The sequence below is a fragment of the Danio aesculapii genome, chromosome 20 (assembly GCF_903798145.1).
Source record: "Danio aesculapii chromosome 20, fDanAes4.1, whole genome shotgun sequence".
Classification (NCBI taxonomy): domain Eukaryota; kingdom Metazoa; phylum Chordata; class Actinopteri; order Cypriniformes; family Danionidae; genus Danio; species Danio aesculapii.
Genome location: NC_079454.1, coordinates 44,170,232 through 44,185,462, shown reverse-complemented (window position 1 = coordinate 44,185,462; position 15,231 = coordinate 44,170,232).

Genomic DNA, 15,231 nt, shown 5'->3' with positions numbered 1-15,231 from the left:
CACGGGGAGACGGTGCAAAAGAAAAAAAATAACTTGCCCTGGTAAAAACAATCATATGTGCCCCAGTAAGCTTTGAGATACGATTTACTTTATGCAAGTGTATTACTCCCAAGAGTGGCAATCCAGGGATAAAGACGTTTGAGGCCATTCGCATTTGACGTCTTTTGTAAATGCAAGTTCACATGCCGGTTACATGGACGCTGATAAAATATGCGCCGCTCATGCGTAGTGAAACCGGAGTAACAGCTTTTATGTTCATTTATGACACACGAGGTGTCGGCACGCAGTGACTTTTGCTACTTGACAAAACTGAAGTTTACATAATATGATGATGATCTTATTTTGACTAAGCAGCTAAGCAGAAAGTAGGGATAAAGAGATAAGAATACAATGATTCTAAGTCTTAATTCGAGTCTAAGATAAACATATATTTCTATAAGACATTTCTTTTCCATTTTATAGAATTGTCAAAATTAATATTTATGCAAAACATTTCTCAAGTGATCTTAGCATATCTTTTATTTAGGATTGATTTCTGTTGTTTATTAAGAATTATAATTGTACAATAATAATAATAAAATTAATAATAATAATAATAATTTTATTTATAATAAATATAATTATTTTTAATAATTCCAATTCTGGTTTTGTCCATATTTTACCCAAAGTTAGGGTAAAACAACAAACATTTTTTAGAATGTACATGTTTAATGGTCCTTTTTTATATTAACTAGATGTAATCTTGCAACTATTTATAAGCTTAAAGGGGGGGGGGGATATATAAGGTGGTTCGCACAGGTAGAACCACCACTGCTTATGATAATGACTTATTTCCTCCGTCTCACTCGCGGTTCATGTGTACGCGCGCTGCGTGTGATAAAAGAAAATGACAATAAACCTTAAGGCTCATAAGGCTGGTTTATGCCAACTCATCTGTGTCAAACTGTGACCAGAAATATCCTTCTTTCCTTTTCCTTCTTTGGCAAAATACATCTGCAGACATGTGTGGTTGCACGTGTTACTGTCCCGCAAGTTAACAAATATTTGTTGCACATTTAGGGGCCGATCACAAAGAGCATGCCTTTCCGTTCCAAAAACGTGATGCGCACCGCACTACCTTTTATATTGACAAGAAAAAAAGCGCCGTGCTCTTTATGTCACTAGGAAACAGCTGAATCAGCTGACCCATATTGTGGGCTGTCGATGTTATAATTGTAATTTTTAATAATATTGTGATATTCAAGATCTGTAAAGTCATAAAGCTCTGGATAACTTGAAACAGCAACCACAAGTTTCTCCTCCATCATTTAAAGTTCGCCGTAGTCGCTTTGACAACACAGACACTGCTGTCACCTCAAAGGAAACCCCACCTCTGCTTTCATTTGACTGAAGAATTTCAATCAAATAAAAATTTGATTCAATTTAAGCCCTGTATTACAAGAGACAGCATTTCAACATATCTTAAAAATGTTCCTTGAAAAACTATATGCTATGATGCACTATAGAATATTGTAATAAATAGCATCTTATTTAATTTGATGAAATGTGTGCATGCATATATGTCATTTACCACAGTTGTAAAATGCTGGGACAGTTTGATAATGCACTTTGTAAAGAGCTTGAAAAGGCCTTAAATGTGACTTAAAGGTGTAAGAGCCCTCTGTTTGTTGAAATAACTCATGAGAGGTTACAGTATAGGTCAGAATCAGCTTTTCTGACCAATAAACGTAAATAAAATTGATTAACCAATGAGATGTAATTGAATTAATTATATGAATTTGGTTCACTGAAGCGTGTATATATTTATTACACAAACTACTGAAAATAACTGACTCCCGATAGCTAGTTTGGAGAAGAATTGTGTCCTTCTGAGCCTCACATACACCAGTAAGCTCACACAGCTCTGTGATTGGCCAAAATGCTTAGTTTGACTTTGATCGTCTACTCTTCCCTGTTGATCACCCCTGACTTACTTTCTGCTGAATCTAAATTTCATGATCTGAATTTCTGGTTTTGAATTTTAGGATATTGAATTTGATTTTCTGAGTTTCTTCATCTTAAAAACTTGAAACTGTATTTTTACAAACTGGATATCTGCAGTCTATGAATTCAAACAAAATGCTGAAGTTTGAAAATATGTCTATAATAAATTTAGCCTTGAAAAATTCAGTTGTCTTAAATTTCAGATGTTCAATATTCAATTTATCTAATTCAAATTCAAAATAAGAATTTTGAATTCAAATTAGGAAATTCAAATAAAAAAATTAACAGCATCAATATTCAGATTTATTAAATTACAATTGTCAATAATTCAAATTAACACAATTCAAATTAAGATAGTTTTGGCATATTGTTATATTGTTATCACACCTATATTACATTTGAGAACTGAGTTGATTTTTAAAATGGTGTCAAGTAATGTTTCTGTAGGTAAAGTCAGAAAAGTCTACTGTGTTAGAAATCATAAAACTGTGAATCTGTAAATATGAAAAAAAAAAAGAAGTGTTTTAGGGATATTGCATTTTGCTCTTACTTGGTTGAAGCACATGAAATTGGAATCACTATATGAATCCTTCGGTGTGATAAGTCCTTTCTCTATCCAGCAATTAAATGTAGCATCTGCAGTCGAAGGAGTAAAGACATGATTCCTCATAATAGGGGCCTGCATTGAGAGATCTGTAAATGATAAAGCTCGACTAAATTGGTGTCATTTTTTGAAAGATGCTTTAACAATTGGATTCAGAGAATATTTAGATATTGGGTCAGGAAGAGGAATCTTAGAGCAAAGTAAAGCAGATAATGCAGACTTGCAAGAAGCATTTTCTAATTGTAACCATATGGAATTATCAGAAGGGTTAATCCATTACAACATAAATTTAATTTTAGAAGCCTAATAATAATGTTGGAAATTTGGGAGAGATAGCCCACCAAAAGAACGGTGTCTGTGCAGTAAATTTTTTATTCAGGTAAGGTATTTTCCTATTCCAGATATAAGGGAGTCTATGTTAGTAAAGAAAGACTTTGCTAAACAAGTTGAAATACATTGAAATAAAAATAACAGTCTAGGCAGTATATTCATCTTAACAGTGTTAATTCTACCTCCTAAAGATAAAGAGAGCAGGTTCCAATGATCAAGATCTTTTTTTGAGTTGTGTATAAGTGGTAGGGGTGTCAAAATGAATTGTTTCTTATGTGCACTGCGATGCGGACGTGGACAATTCGCTATCGATTCAGTAATAGATCATAACCGGTTATTATGTACTGACGTCATTTATCTCATATGCGCTACGTCGCTGTAGCTTACTATAGCGAGGGAGGCGAGAACGAGTATTTACAATGCTCCAACTGCTTAAAAACACAGAAACTGTGCACAATTTCACTGCGTGTGTGTTTGCTGGACAGTCTTTCACTGACACTTACAGCAGAAGCCCCTATTTCACTACGATTGAGAGAATAAAAGTAAACTCCAGTTCTCTCTCTCACTGTGAACCTTTGACCTGCTGGCGTGACTTTTCCTCTCCTCTCGGCTGTCACAGCGATACTTCTGGATGCAGACATGAGCGCATGCCTGCAGAGTTTTCTCCATTGTGTCTATCATGGATCAGCTGTGATCGCTACTGTCATTTATCAGTGTCACTCATCTGTAAAGAGCGCTAACTTGTAGGAGCCAATCGCAGCCCTTTCTGTTGAGCGCGAGACCAATCATAGGGGTGTAAGAAAGAGCTTGCTAGACGGTTCCGAAAGCGAGCGGGATATTTATATTTGTTTATTTGCTATAAATGCTCATGTTGTTTAAAGGTACAATGTGGACTGTTAAAAGACTGTTTGTATTAAAGGACAAAATTGTATTACAAATAGTATATAAATATATTTATACATTTTAATACAAGAATTGCTGTGCTGTGAAAAATATATAAAACTGTGTATGGAAAGCATCGTCAATGCACCGAGATATCGAATTGAACCGAATCGATGGCATGATAATCAAAACCGAACCGAACCGTGATACTTGTGTAGGTTCACACCTCTAATAAGTGGGCTAAAGTTAGCATTATAAAGTTTATGATATTTATGAGTAACCCAGACACCCAAGTATTTAATAAGTTTTGTTTTTTTTAACCCTATTTTTTTGTACACATCATAATTTAGTTAAGTCGACAATCCTGACTTACACTGATAAAAAAATTTACACTGATAAAAAAATAATAATTTCCTAAATGCATTCTAGAACGGGCTTGTCACCACACCAGACAGAGAGGATCCAATTGCAAGTAATATTTAATGTGAACAGAAAAATATGTATCAAAGGATACAAAATGCCTGTAAACCGGAGACAACACAACAGCAACGTTCAAAAACAAAGAGAGCCCACTGGCCGAACAAAGTCGTCAACTGACAAACAGACTGCAGAGAATCCTGAGAGACATACAAACAGGGACAAGAAAAAACAACGAACTGATAACCAGCAGTAACCACCGACTGAATATATAGCCATATATAATATGTAGTGAAACAGGGATTAGCTGGAGGACGCTGATTAAGTCAGCTGATTCGAGAGCACGCTGTCAGCACAAAAAGGTAAACAAACACACACCCTCACACACATGGCATGACACAGAACATATAGGAAGAACACACAGACCCACAAACCGTGACAGGGCTATTCAAGTTCAAGTTAAAGAGCCACAAGTTATACTTTGCATAATTTTAGCAGTTTTGCTGAATTTATGTCCAACTTGTTCTATGTAAGAACAATACTGAACATTACATTTAAATTATTCATTCATTTCTTTTCAGCTTAGTTCCTTTATTAATCTGGGGTCGCAGTGGAATAACTTGCCAACTTATCCAGCATATGTTTTACGCAGCGGATGCCCTTCCAGCTGCAAGCCATTTCTGGGAAACACCCATACACACTCAACCACACTCATACACTATGGACAATTTAGCTTACCCAATTCACCTATACTGCATGTCTTTGGACTGTAGGGGAAACTGGAGCACCTGGAGAAAACCCACACCAACAAAGGAAGAACATGCAAACTCCACACAGAAATGCCAACTGACCCAGCCGAGGTTCGAACCAGTGACCTTTTTCTGCACCACCGTGATGCCCACATTTAAATTAGTTACATTTAGAAATGTGGGGAAAAAGTGGATTAACTTGAAAAAAATGCATTTATACTCAAGAGTATTGAACTTTGAGCAGGTTTGTTGAGCACCGTTAAATATAGAGCACTATTAAATTGTAATATTTAATAAATCATTAGCCCCAATATAACACAAACGGATACATTCTATTTTTTAAAGGCTATAGTGGTTTTACTCAGTCAGGGGTGCATACAAAAGTTGTTGTTTTTTTATCATCCATTTATTAAACAATAGCCGCGTTTCCACTATCGTGCCTAAAGTGAGCGTGCCAGGACGAGCCAGGGCCAGTCACGTTTCCACTGTCATTTCAGGGGTCTGATCGGGCCAAAGCGGGGCTTCCTCGGGGCCAGATTGCTGTTTTATTTTATTGGTGATTCCAAATATGTAATGTAATCGTAGGCTATGCAAACAGTTTTGGCCATATATCTGTGTAGATCTGCTGATTTCAGGTAAACGCAGCTTATATAGTAAAAGGTAGTGGTCTGTTATATCATCACTTTGTGGTATAATGTCTACATCAATGACCTCAATTCCATGAGACAAAATTAGATCTAATGCATGCTTTAAGAGATGGGTTGGATCAACAACGTTTTGCTTTATCCCAAGTGATTGTAGTAAATCGGTAAATGCGAGTCCTAATGTATCGTTAGTTTCATCTATGTGGATGTTTAAGTCTCCTACAATTAGTATTTTATCAGTTTTAACTAGTAAGTCTGAAATAAAATCAGAAAACTCTTTTAGAAAATTAACATAGGGTCCTGGGGGTCTTTATATGTTTATTATAACAGATAGCAGGTTTTTTCATAATATCCGGAAGCATACATGAAGCACCAATACTTTAAAAGAGTTAAACATAAGTCCGTTTTTCTGATTAACATTAAGAATATCACTAAAGATTGACGCAACTCCACCACCACGACCAGTCTGATGAGCCTCATGCCTATATAAGAATCCTGAAGAAGTTGCTTCATTTAAGCTAATATAGTCCTTTAGTTTCAGCCAGGTTTCAGAGAGAGAGTCCATTAAGATTGTTGTCTGTTATTAATTAATTTATGAAAAGTGCTTTAGGTGCTAGTGACCTGGGGCCTCATGTATCAACGCTGCGTACGCACAAAAACTTTGCATACGCCAGGTTTCACACTCACGTTTGGGTTTACTAACGATGAAATTGACATGAGAATGTGCGTTGGTCCGCGCCAACTTCATGTCTGGTGTATGTGTATTTCTTGTGTGTGTCTGTTTTATTTCCATTGGCGACTCCTAGAGGAAATCATGTTAAATTGCACACTACAAAGTATCGCACCAACACATGTGAAAAACATTGCTATTAATTTATAATTGATAAAATGGGTTAATTGGCACATTTTTTTAAACAATTATGTGATTTAGAACATATAAAAGCATTTGCAAATGTATAAAGAAGTTTTTCTTCTTGCTTGCTTTTGCCATTGCTTTGTCGTTTGGTTTTGCCAAAGTAGAGTCATTACCATATTTATACGAGGGAGGAGCCAGGGAGGGGTTTTGCGCTCGTGCACGTGTGCTCAGTTTCACGTTAATTCGGACGTACAAAGAGAATATGCGTGGGATTCTGCAGTGTTTCATACATCTGAATTTTTTACTGCGTACACACATTTACAGCTTTGTCCGTACGCAATGTTTTAGTATTAATTCAACGCAAGTCTTTGGACATGAGGCTCCTGATGTTTAGGCTTAAAAAAAATCACATTCACATTTTTGCTGTTTTTCTGGTTTGATTCTTAATAGATTTTTATCCACAGTAGGTTTACTTCTTGATCTAATAATACAAGGAACAGACACAGTCTCTATAGGGTTATCCAGATATGCAGTACTGTGATTTAAGCAAGAGTCTATATGGCTAAAATGTGAATTTTCACTTACTAGTCAGAAAGAAAAAGCATCCTGGAGATGTTGTCCGACAGGAGTTTAGCTCCAACTCTGCTGCGGTGCAGCCCATCAGCACAGAAAAGCCTAGAACACTGTCAGAAAAGATTTTAGTTATTGGGAAAGAGCAACTGCTGTTCTTTACACCATGTTAATAGTAGGGCTGATCAATTATAGGAAAAATCATAATCACGATTATTTTGGTCATAATTGTAATTACGATTATTCAAAACGATTACAGTTGAAGTCAACAGTATTAGCCCTCCTGTAATTTTTTTTTAAATAAACATTTCCCAAATTATGTTTAACAGAGCAAGAAATTTTTCGCAGTATTTCCTATAATATTTTTTCTTCTGGAGAAAGTCTGATTTGTTTTATTTTGGCTAGAATAAAAGCAGGTTTAAATATTTTGAAACCTATTTTAGGTCAATATTATTAGCCCCCTTAAGCAATAAATATTTTTGATTGTCTGCAGAAGAAACTACTGTTATACAATGACTTGCTTAATTAACCTAATTAAGCCTCTGAATTGCACTAAAGCTGAATAATTGTATCTTGAAAATATCTAGTAAAGTATAATTTACTGTCATCATAGCAAAGATAAAATAATTATTAGTTATTAGAAATGAGTTATTAAATCTATTATGTTTATAAACGGGTTGAAAAAAAATATTCTTTTCATTAAACAGGAATTGGGAAGAAACGGGGGGCTCATAATTCAGGAGGGCTAATAATTCTGACTTCAACTGTACAGTATATATATATATATATATATATATATATATATATATATATATATATATATATATATATATATATATATATATATATTTATATAGTTATTTTCCTCCCTGTAAATTAGGAATAGAATAAAAATATGATGCAAACTGTGCTTTAAGCATCTTCACTGTAAGGAAAAAACTTTAATTATAGCTAGAAAAGTCCTTCAGTCAAGAGCAGTGAGTGATTTTCTCCTTTTGTTGTTTGATTAATGATAAAAACAGTCGGCAGCAGGAATATTGCGCGCTGTCACTTTAAAAGCAGTGCAGTTCTGATTAATGGTTTCACTTTGATGTGTCTTTTGATTCTCAACTCGTTTGTTTATTAAACAAATGAAGGTTAATATTAATAATCACTAAACACCGTGTTTTGACACAAATTTGCAAGACCATTAAAGCGCTCGCATTGATGACTTTAGATGTGTGTGCTCTGCACGTCTCTCAGGCTCAGCGCACACACACACAACAGCATGCGCTCTTCCGTGCTTTTAAAAACATGAATGATTCGAATGTAAATCAATGAATGATGTGCATCCCATGCTGCAAAAGGTAGATTACAGTACATGCGTTTAGTCATTTTCACGTGGAACTGAGCTTTGCAGAGCAATAAATGTGTACAACTGGAAAGAGGGCGGTATTTGATGCAATAATCTTTTTATCTCGATTAAAGTTTTTTCATAATCGTTAGAACCCAAAATCGAAATCAAAACCGAATTTTGGATTAACTGCACAGCCCCAGTTAATAGCCATTCATTCAGAGCAAAAAGTCTACTGAACCTTTCATTTCCTCTGCGGTAGGTAGGAAGCAGTCCAGAAACAATGATCTGCGTGGCGGGCGAGGTGTGTCGAATTGTCTCGATCTGGCTCCTAAAGTCCCTCTTCAGGATCTCTGTCTGCTACAGCCTGGTGTTGTTCGTCCCCACATCGAGGACGACAGCTCCGATGCTCTCGCCAGCGCTCAGGATAGCGGGTACCTTAGCAGAAACATCTTTAACACGAGCACTGGGAAAGCAGTAAGTGCGTACGTTGTTACCTTTTATTGGAAGCAGCGCTTACGTGTCGAACGATGGAGTCACCGATGACTGTCACATCACAACCCGTCTCACAGAGGGAGAGGCGAAGCGGCTCTCCATGGGGATCTCGAACACATGAGGAGGAGACATTCTGCCCCGAGACCTGGTATGCACCTTACATGGCTGCACCCAGGGGCCACGGTAGCCGACCCCTGAACGACCCCTAGACAAACCACGTCCTCGGTGCGTTGGTTCTGGACAGAGAAACACACAGGGTTGAGGTGGACGGAGGGTTGAGATTGTCTCGCACACTTACCACAGATGAGTGAGCTGCAGCCCGGGGGATGTTGAGCAAGGTCTGTTGTTCCCGGAGCTGTGATAGCTTTATCTCGATGTTGAGGATCTGGATTATCTTGCTATATACCAGGAAGTGCTTTTTAGCCACTGATAATTTTCCATTTACAGCATTGATCATGTACTCTACTGAAATATAGTCAGATAAATAGACCTGTGCTTTCATTTAGTTGTTTAAGCATAAGCGAGATGAAAGGCTGCAAAACTTAAGTGCCTTCAGAGCAGCAGGCGAGGGCCAAGAATCACCAGAAAGGCCCGGTCGAGATCGCTTATTCAATAAAAGTCCCCGTGAATATATAGCTGTGCTTCTTTTCTGGCGAGCGATAGTATCAACTACATTTAAACGACACAAACATTAAACTTAAAATTTGTGGCACTTTTGAGCTCAACTTATAATAAAGAAATAAATTATCCTTCAGAATGACGCAGAACACAAAAATAATCCAGGTGGATTTGTTGACTACTCCTCATCTAGAATTTCTTTGCGGTCTCCCTAGCGCCATTTGGCGACCCCCAGTTTGAGAATGCTGAGCTGAAGTCGACGAACAGCATTCTAATATTAGAGTCTTTATTTTAAAGGCCAGTTGGAGGTTGGAGAAAATTGCATCGTCCGTGGAGCAGTTTGGACTTATGCAAACTGATGGATTATGAAGGGATCGAGCGTGTTGAGAAGGCTGGTCTTGAAATTGTGCATGAATAACCTCTCAGAGCACTTGATTATGGTTGGAGTCAGTGCTATGGAACTGTAGTTGTTTAAACCGGACACAGATGAATTCTTTGGTACCGGTATGATTGTTGTGGACTGTCTCAGCGAGGTGTTTAATATCTGTTTGGACATCTGTCAGCCGTGCAGGACAGTCTTTAAGTAGATGGCCAGGTATATTATGAGGACCTGCAGCCTTACGTGGGTTAATCCTAGATAGGGTCTTCCTCACATCGACTTGAGTCAGATAGAGCACCTGCTCATTGGAAGGTGAGGGCAGTACAGGTGTGCCATTCTGCATTTCAAACTGTGAATAATATATTTATATTGATGTATATTCAGTAGCGTCAGCTGTGAAAACTGGACTGAAGATGTTTCAGTTTAATAGAACATCTATGTTAAGCTTTGACACAAACTAAAAAGTAAAGTGCTATAAAAATAAAGATGAATTTTATTTAATCTAATCTAGAACTAAAATCTTTTGTTTCATTATATTTCTTCCTTTAGGTCGAGAAATCAATGACTGGTGTAAAGAATCATGACTGGAGGAAACCCTCAATGTTCAGAGTGAGGAACTGTCACTGGAGGAACCTGTCGATGCTCAGATTAAAGCATCACTGAAGGAACCTGTTGGTGGTCTCCTTGAAGTCAGTGATGACTGATTTGAAGGCCCATCATTGGAAGAACCAATCGCCAACTCTCAAGTTGATAATATCCTCCATGCGTAGTGTTACTTTACGCAAACTGGACTTCAGCAACAGTGAGGACGTCCCACCAGTGTTTTACTCAGCCAGATTCAACTTTAGTGGTTACCTCACAGACAGCTTCTCCAGCAGTGAAGATGTTCCTCTAAACATTTTCTACACTGAGTCCAGCAGTAGTGATGATGTTCCATCAAAAAATTCTCCAGTCCAGTAGAGTTTACTCAGCTGGATCCAATTGTAGAAGTTACTTCATGACCAGCTCCTACAGCAGCTCTGCTGAGTCCAGCTGTGGTGATGACCCGTCTTCAGATTTTGAGTCTGCTGAGAATGACGGCTGTAGTCATGACGCCCCTCGAAATGTGGTCTCTGCTAAGCCCGGATGTAGACATGATGGCTCTCAAGGTGCCTCCTGTCAGACAGGGCGCTGTTTCACCTCAGCAGGGAGAGCTGAAGGATAAAGAGACACAAAACATGTGTAAGTTTACTACCATGAGCCTATAGTCATCTAACACACATGCATTTTTAATGGTGTTTTTATGATTTATGACTTTTTTTTATTTAAACTGCCTTTAATATTCATTTTGCTCAGGAATAGCTGATAATTAAGATGGAAATGTGCCTTTTTATCAAGATTTTAATATTTGTATCCATGTTTAAAGGGATCACTCTTTAAACAAACTAGACATTCTGTCATCTTTTACTCACCCTTGTTTCAAACCTTTGTTTCTTTCTTCTGATGAACATAAAAGAAAATATCTTGAAGAAACCTGTGACCATTGACTTTTTCCAACTCTGGAAGTAAATGCTTACAGGTTTTCAGCTTTCTTCAAAATATATTATTTTGTCTTCAACAGAATAAAGAAACCCATAACAGTTTGGAACCACTTAAAGTAAATAGTGAGTAAATTTTCATTTTTGGGTTAACTATACCTTCAAGTTGAGGCTGAATATTTTATACAGATGTATATAAGTTATTTATATTAAAATGTATATAATAATATAATCATATTATTATTATATATTTTATTTGTTTGACCCCTAAATTAACTTTAAAAGGGACACATATTTAGTTAAGTAACAATTTATATATGCAATAAGATATATATATATATTTTTAAATAGTTATAGATGAAGGTACCACTGTCACTAATTCACAATTTTTAGCAATATCTCTTATTTATCTTTTCACACAGATCAATTCACAGAGCTACAAAATCAGCACTGAGCTGGGCAAAGAGGTTTCGGAACCATTTTGGCAGGGACTTGTTTACAAGATGGCCTTCAGGGGGAAGTAAAAGAGTCCGGTTTTAAGGAGAAGATACTCATCAGCATTGTAAGCAGTCTGTGCCCTCTGCTTTCTCTCATTTACACCTCCATAGAAATATGACTGATAGTGCTGAGCTTACAGCCTCACTCACTGCTTGATCCACACCTGGGGCCTCATGTACAAAGACTTTTGTTGAATTCATACAAAAACATTGCGTACGGACAAAGCTGTAAATGTGCGTACGCAGCAAAAAACTCAGATGTATGAAACACTGCAGAATCCCACGAATATTGTCTTTGTACATCTGAATTAACGTGAAACTGAGCGCACATGCACGAGCCCAAAACCCCTCCCTGCTTCCTCCCCCTTATAAATAAGGTAATGACTCTACTTTGGCAAAACCAAACGAAAAAGCAATGGCAAAAGCTAGCAAGAAGAGAAACTTCACAGAATGTGAATTAGAGGTGGCCCTATTGGAGGTAGACTGGAGAAAAACTGTTATTTGTAAGTTTGTCCTCCGGAATTAATAACAAACTAAAAAAAACAGAGCAGGAGAGTTTAGCTGATGCGGTTAACGCAGTGGGGGATGAACATTGCACTGTGAGTGAATTAAAAAAGAAATGGTCCAATGTAAAGGTGCAGGTTAAAAGGAGAACAGCGGTGCATCGTCAAAGTCTGGACCGAACAGGCTGGGGAACAGGGGATGCAGAACTAACACCCATTGAGGAGAGAGTTGCCCTAATTGTGTGCAACACTTTATTGTCTGGAGTAGTATCCGTGTCTGTGGGAGATGTATTAGAGGAACACTTTGTTAGGGTGTATAGCAGCACCCCTCCGCTCTTATCAAGGCAGCGCCACCAGCATTTCAGCTGCCCAATCGCCTGCTCTACAACTGACCGAGTGCCTGCCACCTTAGAGCCTCATCCCAATCATGCTGTTTGTGAGGATGAATTAATCATGGGTTGACTAAGGCCACCTTGCTACAATATTTGTTAAGCCCATTTGAGCATCACATATTATTTGCACATTTATTGAATGAAAATGTTTCCGATTTACGTATGCAGTCGATCGCTCGGATTACATTGGGAAATCGCTGCTTTAATGTTTGGCTGGTCAACTGCATGGTATGGAAACCTTATTTACCTGCTAGACATGCAGATGATCCCGTCTCATACAGCTCCCTCTAGGAGTCATATGGAAATAAAACAAACACACACAAGAAATACACATACATCAGACATGAAGTTGGCGTGGATCAATGAACATTCTCACGTTAATTTCATCATTAGTAAATTCAAACGTGAGTGTGAAATCTGGCGTCCGCAAAGTTTTTGTGCGTATGCAGCATTGATACATGAGGCCCTTGTTATTTCTTCACTTGGGTTTTAGGTTGCAGGAAGGGAAAAAAAATTCCACCACCCCTTTTGAACTTTTAGGATACCGGGTATCAGATTTGCTAAATCTATATTATGCACAATGCTTTGGCTTGTTTCCCTCGCTGAAAGCTTGACAGACCTCCTGTGCTTGGTTACGGCTGCTAAAGTATGATGGGTCTGGCGGTCAATTTTTATATCACAAACCTCTGTTAATACAAGTCATTATTTTAAAGATTGTCTTGAGCATCTGATTTTACCTCAGCACCTGTGTGTTTTCATTTTCTCCGCATCACTGGTGGCAAGTTCAGGTGAGGGAGTGTTTTGAATTAGTTAAACTGGCCTCAGTTTATTGTAACCTGTGTCAAACTGGCACATGCATATCAGTATATTACTATCTGAAATGCTGGTTATTTTACCAGCAACAAGAGTATTAGAGATTGTAAAGGAAATTATTTTGAGAAAGAAGCATAAACAGATGTTGTAACGTAGAATGTCCTTAAATAGTGTAGCCCACAGTTTGTTTTTGAGATTGTGTTGTCTGTCAAATGTAGTATAAGTGTAAAAGTATCGGCTACTAAAGCATATATATCGTTTATGTATAAAATGAAAGCCTCAGTTTGGTGTGGAGTGGTCATTATGCAAGAATTATTGGATTTTGCTTGTTTTTAAGTATCACAATTGTTTGATACTTGTTACAGTATGCAACAAGTTGCATGTGCCACAGACAAGACTGGATATCAAACAACTCTGTTAACACATTGTCAGAAATTACCAAATGTTATTCTGTAAATACCAGAGCCATTCAGCACAGATTAATGCAACTGTACTGCAATAAAATGGCAAGGTTTAGAGACTACTAATACATATGATGGAAACCCAGCTAGTGTCAGATTACAATATTATGTTCTTAAATTTCCATATTTTAATTTACACTTATTGCTTTTCTTTATATTATATGCTGTTCGTTTAAGTATTAAAGCTGTAAACCTTAAGTCTGTTTTTGTTTCAGATGGACAACAATAAGGAATAGTGGTGTGTCCAACCAAACCATAGTCCTTTACAATATTTACACTGGTTACACCACCTTAATATGCATACTCCTTCTTCAACTTTAGGATCAGCTTCTGCACGACCTCTTGCTTTCCCATGTGCAACAAATAATTATTTGAGATCATAAGCTTTTGTTTATGCAGCTTCCTACCTATGAAATACACTTCTAATTGAAGTTCATCAATAGTTCAAATCTTCAGGTTTTAAAATCTCAACTAAACGTGTTCAGGCAGGTGTTTACGTGACTACATTTTTAAAAATGTACGCCATAGGAAGCAGCTATAAATGATAATGCTAAAAAAATATATCTCAGGACAAATCCAGGTCCATATATTTTGTCTCCCAAAAAACATAATTTGAGCTAGATGATTGTAGAATGATTACTGGGAACCACCTTATATATATATATATATGTGTATGTGTGTATATGTACAAATGATTGCACACACACAGCAGGGAGCTCTACAAAGACTGATTACACAGACTATATAAACTGCTCAAGGTCCCACACACTTTGCTGAGTCTTGTTATTGTAACACCACAAAGCGTTTCCTAGTTTAGTCTTTCTTGACCACTATGCATTTGGATTATCCTCATTGTACTGTTTGTTCCTGTGTGACCTTTACCTCCCTGACTATCCTAAATAAACTGCACGTGGTTCTTCACTCCGTTGTCACCCCAACTTCCTAGTGGTTTCAATATATATACGGTTTCCAATTTGTCAACAAAACTAGACAAGTAATCGGCAAAACAGAACTCCTACTTGCCACATTTAAAAAATTTAAATAAATATTTTTTTTTAATCAGCTTATATTGAAATATAAATATATAACTAGCCAAGTAATCAATCAAACTTCTATTAACCACAAAACAAATTATTAATCAATAAACTCAAAATAACAGCTTCTATTGAAATATATTTAACCTAGAAA